Source organism: Haliotis rufescens, unplaced genomic scaffold (genome assembly GCF_023055435.1).
Source record: "Haliotis rufescens isolate VD_foot unplaced genomic scaffold, xgHalRufe1.0.p SCAF_104, whole genome shotgun sequence".
NCBI classification, from domain to species: domain Eukaryota; kingdom Metazoa; phylum Mollusca; class Gastropoda; order Lepetellida; family Haliotidae; genus Haliotis; species Haliotis rufescens.
Genome location: NW_025963785.1, coordinates 474,635 through 494,243, shown reverse-complemented (window position 1 = coordinate 494,243; position 19,609 = coordinate 474,635). Strand labels below are relative to the sequence as shown.

The 19,609-nt window shown below is 42.7% G+C and overlaps 1 non-coding gene across 1 annotated transcript; it reads right to left on the bottom strand.

Moving 5' to 3' along the window:
* Positions 1–2,928: 2,928 nt before the first annotated feature.
* Trnai-gau lies at positions 2,929–3,002 on the bottom strand. Its single transcript has one exon. It is a non-coding gene; the product is annotated as a tRNA-Ile (tRNA).
* Positions 3,003–19,609: the final 16,607 nt, after the last annotated feature.

Below are 19,609 nucleotides of genomic sequence, written 5' to 3'. Positions count from 1 at the left end.
AAAATAGTATTTTTTATATAATTACGAGGGTTGATAGCGTAATAGTGGAATATTTTGTTGTGGACATTGTCAAGATGTCATAGAGGTGTCCTCCCATTAGTTAGACAGCCAGTTGTTAGACATCTTAAAATAGTACAACATGCAACTGGAGTAGCAATCTAGTTAATAACTATAACAATAAATAAGTAGAAAATAAGAAGAGAAAGATCAAACAATGAACTTTGAGACATGCCTCATTAGTTCACTGAGTAGGACTGTACCATTGTTGTGGGCACTGCCCTAATTAATCCCCTACTTCAGTGTCTGACAACTGGCTGTCTAACATGTAAAACATGGCCATGTAAAACGACATCTTCCCCATCAACTGGCCATGTAACGCGACATATTCCCCATCAACTGGCCATGTAACGCGACATCTTCCCCATCAATTGGCCATGTAACGTGACATCTTCCCATCAACTGGCCATGTAACGTGGCCATCTTTCCCATCAACTGGCCATGTAACGTGACCATCTTTCCCATCAACTGGCTATGTAACGTGACATCTTCCCCATCAACTGGCCATGTAACGTGACATCTTCCCCATCAATTGGTCATGTAACGTGACATCTTCCCCATCAATTGGCCATGTAACGTGACATCTTCCCCATCAACTGGCCATGTAACGTGACATCTTCCCCATCAATTGGCCATGTAATGTGACCATTTGAAGTACTTCTCATCATAATGTTATCTTAAAATATTCAAGGAACAACTTACTGGTCGAATACTACATTGAGATATAGGAACAATAAATTTCCCCATCTTCCCCATCAACTGGCCATGTAATGTGACATCTTCCCCATCAACTGGCAATGTAACGTGACATCTTCCCATCAACTGGCCATGTAACGTGGCCATCTTTCCCATCAACTGGCCATGTAACGTGACCATCTTTCCCATCAACTGGCTATGTAACGTGACATCTTCCCAATCAACTGGCCATGTAATGTGACATCTTCCCCATCAACTGGCCATGTAACGTGACATCTTCCCCATCAATTGGCCATGTAACGTGACATCTTCCCCATCAATTGGCCATGTAACGTGACCATTTGAAGTACTTCTCATCATAATGTTATCTTAACATATTAAAGGAACCACTTACTGGTCGAATACTACATTGAGATATAGGAACTCTAAATTTCCCCATCTTCCCCATCAACTGGCCATGTAATGTGACATCTTCCCATTAACTGGCAATGTAACGTGACATCTTCCCCATCAATTGGCCATGTAATGTGACCATTTGAAGTACTTCTCATCATAATGTTATCTTAAAATATTCAAGGAACAACTTACTGGTCGAATACTACATTGAGATATAGGAACAATAAATTTCCCCATCTTCCCCATCAACTGGCCATGTAATGTGACATCTTCCCCATAAACTGGCAATGTAATGTGACATCTTCCCAATCAATTGGCCATGTAACGTGACATCTTCCCCATCAATTGGCCATGTAACGTGACCATTTGAAGTACTTCTCATCATAATGTTATCTTAAAATAAAAAAAGGAATCACTTACTGGTCGAAAACTACATAGAGATATAGGAACGATATATTTCGTTAGAAAACTGTCTGTGTTCATAAATTAAGAAATTAACTTGATCACAAGAATATTCGTACGGTACATGATTTAAGCATACATGAGCACGATGCATGTCGCCCAAAACTAATACAACAGATAATTAAAAGCGCCAACAATCTACGTAAACTAGGTAAAGACATAGAAATAGTTTGGATCCTTGCCCACGTTGAAGTGTTTAGCAACGAACACGCAGACAAAGCAGCCAAATCAGCACTAAAATTAGAAGAAGTAAGCATCAACCTACCAATATAAAAAAACGAAATTAAAAGTATCACAAAGGAGAAAATTTTCCAAAAGTGGCAAAATAACTGTTTAGCAACGAACACGCAGACAAAGCAGCCAAATCAGCACTAAAATTAGAAGATGTAAGCATCAACCTACCAATATAAAAAAACGAAATGAAAAGTATCACAAAGGAGAAAATCTTCCAAAAGTGGCAAAATAACTATCTGAAATCTGATTGCAAACTAAAACACCTGCTACAAAAGCCACTCAAAAAAACAAAAATCCATCATAAAACCAAAAAATTGACAGAGTAATAACAAAAACTACAAACAGGCCACACTAAGTTAAACTCCCCCCTCCACCAAATTAAAAAAAACACCAAACCGGTAAATGCCCCCACTGCAACTTAAAAGAAACGCCTAAACATGTAATACTATACTGCACACATCCAACACTCCAATCCACACTAAATTGCAACAATCAAATGACACTAGCAACGGTACTAAACCCCCTAAATGACTTACAAACCTTTAAAGCACTAGGCATACATGTAATCAAAACAGGCCTACTTGGCCGCATTTAAAAATAAAAGTACAACAAACAAGCTGCCAATAAACCCTAAAATTCTAAACCTATAAAAACACACAAACTCCTTTTGCATGGCATATTTCAAAATACCAAATTACCAAAAAAGCCCCACCTAGGCTGCCTCACCTTATCGGAAATACCCTTTTCAACCAAACACCAAGTGGCCTGGCGGGCCCGTGCGCGAAATACGCATATGTCGGAAAGCGCACGTTAAATTCCTATTTTAAGTAAGGATGGATGTAAAGAACTCTGTATTGAGATGAGTATGTAATATTGTTTTACTTCGAATTGGAGTCATGGAATGCATGGACATCTAGATCACATATACTATGGTTATTAATGCCCCACTGTCTTACGGACGGACCAAGTGCACATGAAGATTCATAAGTACATGTATTGGCTGGATATTATTTTATACTGTAAATCCATTCTGAATTATTAACCTATATAACAGTTTGTCATGTCGAAAATGAAAACGTATCGTGGCCCGCATGGGGGTCGAACCCACGACCTCCGCGTTATCAGCACGGCGCTCTAACCAACTGAGCTAACGGGCCCTAGAACCCGGGGCCGTTTTGTTAAAACTTATGACTAACAGTCAGTGTATTCTTAACGTTGTAAGACAGATAAATCTGTGTTTACCACATACATTATACATTTACACGTTACATTATTTCACGAGACATAAACCGACTGTCTCGTCGTGAACTGGAACGGGATGATTAAGCGTGTTTGGACTGAGCCCAGTCCAAGAACGATAACTCTCCCTGCTATAGTTTCTCCGTGTTTTGTTCAGTGGCTTCGCGTTACACATTACCAAGTGTTTTCCCACGGATTTAGAACGTTAGAACTGTAGTAACGTTATTGGCTGTTCCTTCCCAATAACCTGCCACATCATGTACATGTGTGTATAGTTTAGCCTTGTAGCTACAATACAATAAGGACATGGCTCGCTCCCCAGCTTCCCCCAACTGACGCCATTCCCGAGGCCTGGATACAGGATGCACACGGATCACAGCTCGGCACCGAATGACACGTATGTGAAATTATCAGTGGCCACAGTCATAGATGATACGTGAATAAATTTTAAAATGCATTGCTCAATGTCCATTACTGAATTAAAAATATTTGAAAACATAGAACTATATAGGCCTATTTACTTCGGTATTTCTCATATATATCATCAAATCGTTATGCGGTGACTGAGTTGTACCCACAGATAACTTTTTGATAACCGGATACTCTTTGATTGGGAGTCCGAGATAGATAGACAAAATGGCTCGGGAGATCACGTTCGGTGAATTATTTGGTTGATTGCGCGTCCTCGATCGTGGCGTGGGACGTTATACGTTGCTCATCATATCGACCACTGGTCTGTCAGGCCCAGGCTCGACTATGTACGGATCGCAGCGATCTATATCTATCTACGACCATTGGCGGGACTTGCTGCTTTTATTTTTGTACTAAGTCTTGGTGCATTCGTGACCAACTCGTGTTATTCCGGGACAAGCCGAATGGCGACTCGTGCCCCTCTCATGGCCATTTTTGGGACCGGGTTCGGTCTTAGCGCAAACGGGCATACCTAAAACAATTGTCAACTCGTTGCGTAATAGTTCACATATATTTCCCCATATATTATATATATATTTCAGATGCAATTTAAAGCACATCGGGATATGCAGAATTATACAGTATGATTGAACACATTTAACTGTGTCTTGGGTATATGTTTAGATGCAAGACATATGTGAAATCAAAAAATATTTCTGAGGGATTCTTTGACGAAGAACTTGAAATCATAACCACATTCTGATCGGTTTGTCGTATTTTTACACAAAACATTTATCGATAGGGGGACGAGTCTTCTTGCAGGCTACGGAAAGGGGCGAGTGGTGACGAATGGGTCTTGGTGTTGAGAAGACCCGACATGATTCAAGGAGGATGAAGTCGACCATGATGATCCGCAAAGCAATTGCTTGGCAACCAGAGCACGAGTTGGTTTTTAAAAAAATAAAATATTACTGAAATACTGCATTTGAATTAAAAAAACCATCAGAATTATTGGTCACTAAAGAAAGTATACTGTTTAAACTTCAGCTTTATTGATATTAGTATATTTGCACACATAAGAAAAACTCAGAGTTTCGTATGAAATTATTAATATTTACATATTATTACTAACGGGAATATATCGGGTATATTGGTGACTCTGTAACATCCGATCTGAGATATTTCTAAAAAGTTGAGCAATGTTATTATTTAATTTCTGAATAAACTGGGTAGACACATATATATGTCTAAATATATGATGTAATATATAGCCACTAAAATATAAGTGAGTATGGTTTTACGCCGCTTTTTGCAATATTACAGTAAAATCACGGCGGGGGACACCAGAAATTGGCTTCACACATTGTACCCATGTGGGGAATCAAACTCGGGTCTTCTGCGTGACGAGTGAACGCCTTAACCACTGGGCCACCCTACCACCCCTGCAACAGTAACACTATATTGAAGGGGAGATGAAGATGCTGTACTCAATGATGCGAACTGTATAGTAAATAAATGTCCACATGTCGATCTTTGAAGTTTGCTTGAAAATTCAAATAATATTACAAATTCAAGCATGAAAAATACTTCATCTTGCATGTGTGAGCATACTAGGCTTACAAACAAATTCAATAATTTCGCTGTAAGTCAAGAGAAAATATACGGCATATATTGGTGGATGCCCAAACTCTCGGTAAACGTAATATGTTGAGAGGAAAATGAACAGGGCTTTTCCACACAAACCCTACCTCAAAACCATGCTTAATTACATGATCAGCCTCGGCTTGCAACAATGGGGGTGGGTCATTATGAACCATGGCGGCTTAAATGTACGCTAGTAATTCTTCAGTTCCCGTGTAGGTCATAAAGGGGGTCGTCAAGGATCACCAGGGACTCATGCCGAGACTGTAAGTCGTTATTAACTTACTGGTCTATTACCCAACTTCGTTCTGCTTATCATTATTAATCCACACATAATCATCAACAATTTCAATAATGATTAAATATGTGAAACATTGTTAATTTGACCAACTTGATATTGTGTAAGTCTTTGAAATGTTATAATGTCGGCCGAATCGTTTATTGTGTGTTAATGACATTAATTTTAGAAACTTTTGAATAACCTTCTTTGTTTATTATGCTTAAATATAACATAGGTTCACGATAAATCGCAAAGCACAATGAAGAACGAAGCGTGGTTTATTTCACGATAAAACATTGTTCTATCATGACGACATTTCTAGAGATTCGAACATGCGCTCGCAACTTGATGACGTCGTATACTGGAGTGTTCCCCATAGATAAAGCTGGGCAACGCAAATAAACGCAGTGGCCAAACGATCGCATCCAAAAGTGGGAGAGATATGATAACCGGTATTGGGAGGAAAGGTGCAGATAATCGACGGGAGGATTGTTAGAATATGCGGGAAATACCCCGATCTCCTACCCAGAGTTCCATGCGACCAGCATATAGTACCTCTGCCACAGGCTAGCGCCATGTGACGATTCGTCACATCTTATACAGTCCATTCAAGATATTTCATATGTAGGGTTGCGACGGGTACTCGAGCACCCGATAACGGGTCGGGTAGCTTAGGACTCGAGTCCAATTTTCAGGACTCGAGTACCCGTTCAGGGGAGATAACTCTAATCGCCTTTCGTAACTCGTAAGTCACTTCAAAATAGACGACAAAGCGGACAAACGTTCAAATGTTTTAGGTAAGCCATGCAGGCATTTAATAAAAAACATAATAGATCAATAGATGTTTGATGACCTTTTATTCGCAAAAGCATTACAAACAAGTGGGACAACATTGAACTACGGGTACTCGAGTTCAGTTTTCGTACCCGGTCGCAACCCTATTCATATGTTTCATTTTTGACAAGTCTACATATCTTGATAAACATAAGTCATAGAATGGTTAACTTCCATTGAGAAAATATCCTAAATCGTGAAAAACTATTTCCTTTTGTGTAGTTATCCTATGTTGACATTGGTTTACGGCTTCACGTGCTGTTATCGAAGCCCTACGGAGAGCCGTCGATACGGTCACTTGGATATGTAAATATGTATTGTCATGCAACTCACTGTCGCAGCCGTAGTAGCATATTTATATATGTAAAGCGCCCCTAAACATTTGCATTTGTCCGTTCTATTCTGATTTCTGAAATTAGCGCTTTTGTTCACAAACGAGAGAAAAGTCCGGTCACGTGATATGCAAATAAGCCTGTGGCGGCGATGTTATGCTAAGTCACCACTGCGATGGAGTGTGGAAATATCCGCCTGTGCATAAAATGGTCTTGTACGACATTGCAGAGATTGATTCCATTAAATTCGGGTAAATATTTTTAAAGCTTGTACATTTTATCATCATCCTTAAAGAGGCTGTACATAATGTTGATACTAGTATCTCATATAAGAAATAAACGTCTCGTGGTCCTCATGGTTTATTCCCCATGCAGTGTTTTATTGTGCGATAAACAACTCCCACTCGTCGTTTATTCCCCAAATAGATGCCACACCCCTTTCTGTCCACGTCATGTGGCTCTCAGCGAAATAATAATGGTGGTCACCCGTGAAGATCCGGGGTAGAATAGGTCTTCAGCCACCCATGCTTGCCGTAAAATGCGACTATGCTTGTCGTAAGAGGCGACTAACGGGATCGGGTGGTCAGGCTCGCTGACTTGGTTGCATGTAATGGTGTCCCAATTGCGTGGATCGATGCTCATGTTTTCAATCACTGGATTGTCTGGTCTAGACTCGATTATTTACAGACCGCCATCATATAGCTGGAATATTGCTGAGTGCGGCGTTAATCCTCTGGCATCCGGGGGGTTAAACAACAAACGAACAAACATACTAATGATGGCGAACTAAACGTGTATAGGTAGGTATGTGTATGTGGATAGTTGCAGTTAGAGAAATAGAGCAAGTAAAGCGAGAGAGAGAAAATGCAGAAGAGGAGGACGCTACAGTGAGTGAGTGAGTGAGTATGGTTTTACGCCGCTTTTAGCAATATTCCAGCAATATCACGGCGGGGGACACCAGAAATGGGCTTCACACATTGTACCCATGTCGAGAATCGAACCCGGGTTTTCGGCGTAACGAGCGAACGCTTTAACCACTGGGCTACCCGACCGTCCCTGGAGGACGCTACAGATATTTTATCGACAAACAGACTTACGAAGGGTATAGAACAGTAAATACAATCACTTATTTTTACATTAATGTGCGTTTGTGCTTCATACCAATTTGGCGTTGACGTTTGTACTATCATAAACTAAATGCACTGTGACCAAATTCTTGCGTGAAGTAGTTCAGTCACTCAATATAATACGCTTACACCTCGTTTTGTCATCCACAAAATACAAATAAATATATTAAAAAATATTTCAAACGTGTTATGTTCTGCACAAACTGACATGTTTGGTTGTTTAATGAAATAGTACTTCATTTTGTGTGTGGTTGTTTGCCCTACGAGTCTTATACTAAACTACAAAAGGATCAATACGTCTCAGTTGATTTTATAACAACTATGTTTGATTTTCAATTGAAAATATCTAAAGTCAGCGATATTTTCAAAAGAAATTAACTGTACTGTTGCTTTGTCAGCACTCAAAGAATACAGTAACTTCTACATTGTTTGTTTTTATTTTAAAATATAATCTGATTAAAAAAAGAAACTTAAAGAAGAATCGCATATTACACAACTACTGATGAGTGTCTTATCTTTGAAAATCAATAAATTTGCTTTCTTTACGGCACAAATTTACACCATTTAAATATGGTAGTTTCGTTAAAGTGTTCTGTTCACTGCAGTGAAATATTTAGTGTTCTGTTCACTGCAGTGAAATATTAAGTGTTCTGTTCACTGCAGTGAAATTTCAATTGCTATGCTCACTGCAATATACTGAAGTATATAATAAATGTATTTATATACATATATAGCTTCTTCCCATCCCTCAAACTCGTAATAAAAATGGTACCTAACGGTGAATATAGTGCTGTGATCTCTACCCACACAGTAGTATTACAAGCTATGCATGAGAACATATCTCTTCAGTGGATTTGGAAACGCAACCATTTAAGAAAAAAGCTGTCGAAAAATTGCAAATCTGTAAGACATCTTAAATTACATGACTTGTTATGAAAATTGCCGAAGTGTAATTTTTGCATTTCTACATACGATATTAAACTGCAGGATAAATGAAAGTATACACGTAGACTGGATTTGATCAACTATTATACCCGAATGTAATACGTGGCCATCGAATAGCTATTTCTTGTATGTTTCATTTTCAGCCACAAGCAAACATGGGTGTATACCTTTGCCTACCAATTTATCAAACGTCGAGAGAAGAGATTACAAAAGAACCCCGATCCCCGTATATCAATGGTGAAGTCAAATTGCACGTTTGGTCGTCTTGTTAATGAATGCATGTGGTGATACTTCAACCAACCCTTCAGCCTCTCGAGTCCATTTCTTCGGCTCGATTGCATGGATTTTGTGACTGCGTCATAAAACCACATTGCTTCATATCCATACATCGGTGACATTTGTGAAACAGTAAATAACATCGCTTAAGATTAAATGCACCGTTTATGTATTTAAATTATTTGTGGTCAGTCAGAATTAAGATAGGTAAAACTTTATTTAGTGAAAATTACAGATCATGTTTCAAAGACGAAACAAATCCACCAGGGGTATGTTATTCAATTCCCGATGGACATGAATAATATAATTCATATATATGATCACTGAAGTTATATACATTCCCCACGTTGTGAGATTAGTATACAGTGACACCGTGATAGCATTAGGCTTTATGACAGCAATCTGAAATATCAAGCTATCGGCAGTTCGGGACAAGCGGAGAGCTGGCAGTATGCCATATAACCGAAAGACACTGTCATACTGACGTTATGAGTAATGCCGTCACTCCATCGACTTAGGAAAAGCATGACATGAAAATGTACAAGTAAAATATGAAATTCACTTTCCACGTTATCGAAAAAAAACACATCACAATATTATACAACCATATACACAAAACACACTACCAACAATTACAGCACCTTTACTGTACTACGCCAGGATATTTCACAAACTGATTTGTACGTGGCGTATGAAAGTATTTATATATGATTTGCCAGCCACACTATTTGCGATAAAGACGATGAACTTCTGTACACATGTATACACTTATCTTTCATCTGCACAAATACACTGTATATATACATACATAGTATTACTTATACCTACATGCGTATTTGAAGCTAGTGTTGTATGGTCGAGTTATGGTAGAATATACATAAGATATTACATTGATTCAAACCACAGGCGAACTGGAATGGTGTCTACTTGCACGTCACAGCCTACACCTGCCATCTTCCCGAGGCAAGGGAGTTAACTGACTATAAAAAGTCCAGTTTCCACCCTTGCCGAACTCGGCTGGAATTATGGAGTTATATTTCGGCTGGACTAACGAGTCTATATATAATCCAATAGAATCGCGTAACGAAATCAACATCCGGTTCGTTAACTGCAGTGCAGATTTTTTGTGGATTGCAGGATTTGCAAAACATGTGTACCGTCAATTAGTGTGAACATATATTTTCCAATTCTTTTCCTGTTTTTAATCAAGATGTTCCAGTGATTTGATGCATTTCGCGAAGTAAGACCCGTTTTGTTACAATATACATCTTGCTTATCGATCAGATCGTCTTCCCTGAGCGCCACCATTTTGTTTGATGCAAATGACATTAGAGGCAGAATCTGATTGGTCAATAGGAGGGACATAACTCGTTATAGCAACTGGTGGCGCCACGATCGAACATTGAAATTCGGGCCTAGTTCAGCAAGGGAGGAAACTAATCATTTTACAACTCCCTTGCCTCGGGAAGATGACACCTACAGCTGGTGTGTGTGGACTACGTCACAGCCTACACCTACAGCTGGCGTGTGTGGACAGCGTCACAGCCTACACCTACAGTTAGTGTGTGTGAACTACGTCACAGCCTACACCTACAGTTAGTGTGTGTGAACTACGTCCAAGCCTACACCTACAGCTGGTGTGTGGACTACGTCATAGACTACGCCTTCAGATAATGTGTGTGGACTACGTCACAGCATACACCTTCAGATAATGTGTGTGGTATACGTCACAGCCTACACCTACAGCTAGTGTGTGTGGATTACGTCACAGCGTACACCTACAGCTGGTGTGTTTGTGGACTACGTCACAGCCTACACCTACAGCTGGTGAGTGGACCACGTCACATCATACACCTTCAGCTAATGTGTGTGAACTACGTCACAGCCTACACCTACAGCTGGCGTGTGTGGACAACGTCACAGCCTACACCTACAGCTAGTGTGTGTGAACTACGTCACAGCCTACACCTACAGTTAGTGTGTGTGAACTACGTCACAGCCTGAACCTACAGCTAATGTGTGTGGACTACGTCACGGCCTAAACCTACAGCTGGCGTGTGTGGACAACGTCACAGCCTACACCTACAGCTAATGTGTGTGGACTACGTCACAGCCTACACCTACAGCTGGTGTGTGTAGACTACGTCACAGCCTACACCTACAGCTGGTGTGTTAACTACATCACAGCCTACACCTACAGCTGGTGTGTTAACTACGTCACAGCCTACACCTACAGCTGGTGTGTGTGGACTACGTCACAGCGTACACCTACAGCTGGTGTGTGTGTGGACAACGTCACAGCCTACACCTACAGCTGGTGTGTGTAGACTACGTCACAGCCTACACCTACAGCTGGTGTGTTAACTACATCACAGCCTACACCTACAGCTGGTGTGTTAACTACGTCACAGCCTACACCTACAGCTGGTGTGTGTGGACTACGTCACAGCGTACACCTACAGCTGGTGTGTGTGTGGACAACGTCACAGCCTACACCTACAGCTTGTGTGTGTGGACTACGTCACAACCTACACCTACAGCTGGTGTGTGTGTGAACTACGTCACAGCCTACACCTACAGCTTGTGTATGTGTGGACAACGTCACAGCCTACACCTACAGCTTGTGTGTGTGTGAACTACGTCACAGCCTACACCTACAGCTTGTGTGTGTGTGAACTACGTCACAGCCTACACCTACAGCTTGTGTATGTGTGGACAACGTCACAGCCTACACCTACAGCTGGTGTGTGTGGACTACGTCACAGCGTACACCTACAGCTTGTGTGTGTGTGGACTACGTTGATGATCGTGGATCTAGTGAGTGTCTTTACGGCTCCAATGAATGTCTCTAGTATCGACGCATATATTTTGTATTTGGTATATGAATTTATATACACATTATCGAATCAGAATATGCTTTTCCTCAAATTGTCTCTTCCATATTACCAGCGGGTTTAACCCCCCGCCCAACACTATCATCTCCCTCTCCAATCGTCTGGAAACCACGCTCCCCATTACCTATTCCCCGGACTTCTCCATTCCCCTTTAATACTCCGTTATGACGTAGCATCCCCACGTGACTGTCCCACTTCCGGTACCCAGACAACACTTGCTGGGGTTGATGACCCTGCACCAATTGACCTGTGCCAGGTAATTCATATCTGAGTCTATCGGTACTTCCCAAACCCACATGCTGTGGATGTTCTTCATCCAAATCTTCAAAACTGTCGTCCTCAGCGTCTTCTACTAGATATATGTCCTTAGAACTCTCATCGGATTGTCCTCTACTTGGGTGGTCTACAACTAAAGGTGGGTGATCCAACAGCCCCTTGGCCCCCTTCCCCAGGTAAGCGGGATCCTCCCCCAAGTTTTCGTCACGTGACGACAGAATTGTCTCGCCTTGATTCTGTCCCCGAGCCACAGTGTTTAAAACAGGCGTGTCCGTCCTTGGAACATTTCTGACGATTGGTTGTATTTTCTCTCCTTTAGAGCTCACAACCTCTTTCATTACCCCTCCGGTCTCATCAGTGCCACTGAGCCCCGGCCTCAATTTGCCGGGACTGTTCATGTCGACGTCAGACATGGCGTTCAAATCAACCATTTCCATTTCAGCGTCAGATTTAGCTGGTTCCTTTTGTTGAAGTTCGGGGTTTCTGTCCCCTTTGGATTTTCCACGAACTATTTCCCCTTCAAAGGGCATCATTCGGTGTCGAAGCTTCTCTTGAAGGTTGATCAGTCTGGTTTGCACAGGAATCATGCCTGGGTTTATCATGGCGTGGAAGATCCAAGATTCTTGTTCCTTAGCCTCTGTGTTCTTGTTGACGTCGATGACGTTGTATTTAAGCCTGACCCCGTTCACCCAGGACACTCCAGTACCATCAGGCCGTGGCTTATGAAGGAGAAGAAAGTCCGGGGAGGCGGTTGAGCCATGAGAAGTGGAGTGACTAGACGACTCAGCAGGAGCATCCTTTCCAGTCAATTTGTAGTCAAGTTTGTTCGATGAAACAGACGCAGCTATGTCTGTTGTTGAGCGTGGTGGACTGTTACGGTGCATTTCTCCCCATTGTCTAAGTGGTGGAATGATAGTGTGACCCTGTAGTGCGTCCTTGGCAGTAACTGGTTCAGTCTGAGGAACTGTAGGTTTGGAAGAAACCAAATCTGACTCTTTGTCCCTACCCGACCCTTGTCCCCCTGTGGTCATGGTAACGCCTTCATCTGTGACAGACTCAATAGCTGGGAATGGAGAAGTCACTTCATCAACATGTGAATTGTGAGAGATGCGTTCTAAGGACGCTCTGGATCGTACACTCGACAACAACGGAACAGTTACCATGGATACTGTGTTAATAGACGGCACATCTTCCGTAGCAGCCACACCACCACCATCATCACCTACGTGACCGTTATCATTTACTGACAGATGTTGGAGATCTGTGGTTACAGAGTCACCTCTGTGAGTATTGAAAATACACATGCTCTGACAGGCTGTGCTGTCTGAATACCTTTCGGAATCACGTTCACCTGCAGCTTTACGAGTGCTGATTTCATCATGTAAGCTATTCTTCTGTTCATCATACGTGTCTGCCTCTAAGCCATGAATATCCCTCGCATCTGCCAACATGACGCCTTTAGTGTCTGTCCCATGCCTCCTTTCAATGTCGTCTGCTGTCACGGGTTGTCGTCTGCTTCTACGTCCCCCGACCAACACATTACCTGCGTACGTCTGTACACGGTCATTGACTCCTACGAATGGACGAATTGTAGCAGCGCCAGCCGCGCGTCTCTCTCTGTCCCCAACCCCGTCCCTATCTCCCACGTCAGTATCACCGTCATTCTCCATCTCCTCCATGCTGTGTTCCCAAGAGAAGGTCTGTTTCTGCAGCCGACCTAGACGTTGTCCCCCACGCCCAGACAGGTTCCCCGTTGACCCCCATCTCCAGCTCTGTCTGCTGCGGGTCAACATGGTGTAGTAATACAGCCACTGCCGCCTCACCGCCGCCTGTCCTGGGAACAGAAGCTGTCAGTAGTCATGGGTGGGTGCTGCACAACTACACGCAACGCCACAGCAAGCACGTGCAGACACAGAACACATTGAGCACTAAAAGCGGGAACAATATCTTTAAAATGCAGGGTTCACTATATTTCTTGACGGAAGCAAATATTACGATATTCGAGAAATTGTCGTCCAGAGAGTCTTAATTCCTTGAAATATGGCAAATGTCTGAACAATATTTCAGTTATATGGGGACGCGTCAGTGTAATTGGTCGGAAAACCGAAAGTTCCACAGGTGGTAGACAAAACATTAACACAATTATGATTTCATGATGATGACGTAGATGGATATTTGAACGCTCAGTTACAGCTGTAAATGATATACATATGCCATCATGCGGCATCCGAGGGCAGTATGAGGCACCCGAGGCCAATATGAGGCACCTGAGGCCAGTTTAAGGGGCCTCGGGAACAAATTGGGCATATCCGAGGCCGGTTACACAAGCAAACACAAGCAACACGAGGAGCGCAAGCTAACACACGAAACACGAGAAACCCAAGTTAACACACGCAACACCAGGAACGCTAGCAAAGTCAAGCAACACAAGCAAAACAAGCAAAAGACAAGCTAAAGGTCAACTAAGCTGCAATATATTCCATGATTCAATATCGAAAACATTGTCAATTGCCAGTTATTTTAAGGTAAAGGTCATTCGTCCGACTGACAGGCGGTCAGAGGTTGATTGATGAACATATGACACGACGTTTAATGAACATGTCATAATCACAGCAAATTACCTCATCTTAGTTGACCTTTTTGCACAAACAGGTAGCAACATAATGGCATTCGTTTACATTTTACTCAAATAAAATTTACATTATATTTTCTTAATCAGCTATATGAATAAACAGTTGTGACAAGCCAATAGAAGTGTATAGTAGAGTGAGTGTACATTATTTGGGTCATATCGCGTTGTCAGTATTTCAATACTACCTCTTGGAAGTTTGCAATTTGGTGAAGTCAAATCACACTCGAATGGGTCTGACAGAACAAAGGATTATAACTGAGGTGATCAGAAATCATGACAAGCGGGTCCTGGCGCAGCTAAGGGATCTAACTCCTTCTTTGCCCAATTTAGAATATTTAAGAGATTCACAGCTATGATTTTTAGACATATGACATGATCATGATTTTTTTCATATCATCCAAAAGGTAACAGAGAGATAGTTTTGGAGCACGTGAAGCATACTTTGGCGCAGGCGCAGTTCACGTAGCTGTCTTAGTTTCGCTAGTTTCCTCATCCGGGTCATTTCTTTAGAGCCTCTGATAATGCTACTTTGGGAACCTGAAAAACACGAAATCGAATAACTGAGAACCATATTTCAAAGGAGGAATAACACCAGTAGATAAATAAGTATTCAGTCACTCTCAGCTTCGTGAACCAAGCGACCCGTGAAGATCTCGGTTTGACTTGGTGTTCAACAATCCATGCTTATCGTAAGGGGCGACTAACGGGATAGTGTGGTTAGGGTCGCTGACTTGGTTGATGCATGTCATTGTATCGATCGATGCTCATGATGCCAATCCATGGATTGTCTGGTCTAGATTTGATTATTTACAGACCGCTGTCATATTACTGGAATATTGCTCAGTGAGGCGTTAAACAACAAAGAAGCAAACAAACAAACACACAAACTTGAACCAATCACACTTCGTAATGCACAGAACAGAACCTACCGCTCCTGTGATTGCCGCTGTTTGTGGGATCAGTGGATGACGTCATTTTTGTCGTCGACTGCCGTAGGGTAATCATTGGAGTCGGGGGTGATTGGACCGTGTGTGGTGACGTCACGAAGTGGGTTAATGTAGCCATGCCATTGGGTGAAGCCAGCACAGAAGCTGTGGTAGGGGTACCTGAATTATCCCATCTTGATGACCCTGGTGGTGACTGTGACGAAATAGGAACACCCGGATTAGAAGTTTCATCTGTTGACCTCGGTGTCTGACCTTGTGTTGAAAAGGGTGAAGTATTTACCCTGCCTTGCTCTGTTGTCATCACTGAATTTTGGGTCGTTATGGAAACGGGCGTTCCACTTGTCGGCATCAACTCCGACTTCATCAACTTCTCACTCTTGGTGCTGATGTCCCCCATACTTTCAAACGGCCCCGATGACGCCAGGGCAATTCCCGTGCTGCCACGTGCTACGGCTGGCGTGGTGATCAACAACATAGTTAGGGGACCAGGCGCGGTGGTAGGAGTGGGCGTGGTAGGACTAGGCGTGGTTGATGGTCCCGGGGTGGTAGGAGTGGTCGGGTTGAAGAAGTTGTGGCATGTGGCACAGCAGGAGACGTTCTGAATGTCGAAGGTGTAGGAGAGACAAAGGTTGGCCAGGCAGTCATGTTGACGGTCTCCATAGTCGCAGCCTGGTGTAGAGAGGACAGATGTTTATATTCAGGTGTCAAATACTTGACTATAGAAGGTTGATTTAGGTTTCAAGGTTTCATTATCTATGATAAAACTAATAGGCCATTATAATGCGCATATTTCCACACCACTCAGGGGCATGCTCAAAGCGCTATTAATACTCCTGTCACTGGATCATTGTGCACTCAAGAATCATTCTCAGCTCCCTGGGGAGTTTACAACCCAAGTTGCCTGTCAAGCGATAGAAGGTTAACAACCATATTACCATCTCATCCTACCGGGTACCCATTCACTGCTGGGTGAACAGAGGCACATTTCGAACAAAGTCACTTGCCCAAGGAGACGCCACATGTGTTACATGTGCTGCAGTGAGGGGCATCTGGCTCAGTTTGATCCACAGGTTGTGGGGCATCTGGCTCAGTTTGATCCACAGGTTGTGGGGCATCTGGCTCAGTTTGATCCACAGGTTGTGGGGCATCTGGCTCAGTTTGATCCACAGGTTGTGGGGCATCTGGCTCAGTTTGATCCACAGGTTGTGGGGCATCTGGCTCAGTTTGATCCACAGGTTGTGGGGCATCTGGCTCAGTTTGATCCACAGGTTGTGGGGCATCTGGCTCAGTTTGATCCACGGGTTGTGGGGCATCTGGCTCAGTTTGATCCACAGGTTGTGGGGCATCTGGCTCAGTTTGATCCACAGGTTGTGGGGCATCTGGCTCAGTTTGATCCACAGGTTGTGGGGCATCTGGCTCAGTTTGATCCACAGGTTGTGGGGCATCTGGCTCAGTTTGATCCACGGGTTGAGGGGCATCTGGTTCAGTTTGATCCACAGGTTTACCCTAGCAAGGTTCATCTTGCCCAGACTGATTTTTGACAAGAATGACTATAAATCAACACATGACTAATCGGGAGGACAACATATAGTATCACTCATTTACTTGGATAGTATGATGCTACGTATATGTACGGCGTACACATGCACACCTGCTGAAATTCACTGTACCTGTAATCCCTGTGTGGAAGGTGGCACACGTATCACAGCACCTGAGTCTGATGGTGTCATTGTAACAGACGCGGGGGTCAGCTGTCGCTAGGTCCAGGCATGTCTCCACCCCTCTCACCACCCCGGGGGTGTCTCCAAAAGGACAGCCAGCTGACAAGATAAGCGGGCACTTAAATATGGACCAATGTTGATGGTTACATCAGCTACAGAGGTGTGGACGTGACATCTGTTACAGAGGGGTGGACGTGACATCTGTTACAGAGGGGTGGACGTGACATCTATTACAGAGATATGGACATTGGCTTCTGTTGCAGAGGGGTGGACGTGACATCTGTTACAGGAGGGTTGACAGTGGCTTCTGTTACAGAGAGATGGACAGTGGCATCTGTTACAGAGAGATGGACAGTGGCATCTGTTACAGAGGGGTGGACATTGGCTTCTGTTACAGAGGGGTAGACATTGGCTTCTGTTACAGAGGGGTAGACATTGGCTTCTGTTACAGGAGGGTTGACAGTGGCTTCTGTTACAGAGAGATGGACAGTGGCATCTGTTACAGAGGTGTGGACATTGGCTTCTGTTACAGAGGGGTAGACATTGGCTTCTGTTACAGAGGGGTGAACGTGTCATCTGTTACAGAAGGGAGGGCGGTGTCATCCATTGTTAAAAACATTCAGCTGTTGATTGTTTCAGACTAGAACACATTGCAATATCAATGTTGTATCTAACACTAATTATATTACAATTATATACATTATTGAATAACAGCATAAAATATCATATTTGTTTTTTTATGATAATTGAACACGGAGTCCGACATTTGTGGTTGCCGCCCTTGGACCCTCCTCAACTCACCTGTCCAGTCTACCATCTCCGTGGACGTCACACAGCTACCTCCCATACACCACTGAAACATGGGCATACTTGCTCAAACACCAGATTATTGTCAATCCAAATATATATATATATTATGTATATATCGTTTCGAGTCATTAGTATTCGATATATATATATCGTTTCGAGTCATTATCATTATATATATATAATGATAATGACTCGAAACGATGGTTTTAACAAAGCATTCATAAAAAAGTGCAAATCCATGAATGTATTTCCTTGCCTGAGAATATCATTTGAAGCGTCATAAAATCAATCGTATTATCTCGGTAAGTGAGTGTTGTAATGTTCAAGTCACTATTGTGTTTTGGAGTGTTCTCATCGTTGTAAAAGCGACGTACCTTGCCCTGGTCACATGGCGTTCCGTCAGCTGGGACGATCCTCTCACAGACGCCCCCACCCCCGGGCACCCGACACAGCAGACCCTGGCTACAAATGCTGGTGTATCTATCCTTGTGGCCATCCTGTAGAGACACAATCATCATCATCACCATCATCATCATCATCATCTCCCCCTCCGACACCCGACACGGCGGACCCTGGCTACATACGCTGGTGTATCTACCCAGTTTCTGAAAGAAAATACTATCTTTTTTCTTCTTTTTACATGTTTTTGTGGCTGGTTATCAGTGTACCAGTGGGAATGACTACCCCTGTGTGTGCACAGAGGCATTACTGTGAGTTATGATAGAGGCATCGAAGAGTTTGCTGGTTTAAAAAAAGAGAAACCTTAACTTTATCTGAGATGACGACGGGCAATGGAGTATTGTCATATCATGAAATGCTCTTGATCGGAGTCTCGAATGAAGACTCGTCAAGACATGACTTTCCCAAGCAGGAAACTCGTCTATGACTCTCTCCTATTATATATATCTTCCATCTAGCTAATATATGAAAGTTATTCCTAATTTTAAAATTTCTGTTTCTGAACATCTGAAACAGACGCCGAAAACATCTATTACGGTGATGCAGTGATTGAACATTAGTAAATTATATGTAAAGTAATTGCCAACCACAGGAAATATACCATGACAAATGAATGTTACAACCTGTTTGTTTGGTTTGTTTGGTTATATTCGTTACAAGATTGTATATTCTGCAATCTAAGAAAAGAACCCGCCTTGTTAACTCGGTTCAGCAACTTCGGGCCTCATGTTTAATTTCGAGCCTACACTTGTATTTAGCCTCAGCTACGCCCCTGACCCATGTGGCCAACCTGTACATATACAATCGTCGTCGTCGTCGTCGTCATCGTCATCATCATCATCATCATCATCATCATCATCGCCAACATCCCCCGCCCTCTGACACCTGACACAGCAAAAACTGGTGCTTCATAAACACAAGACCTAATAGGTCGATTTAT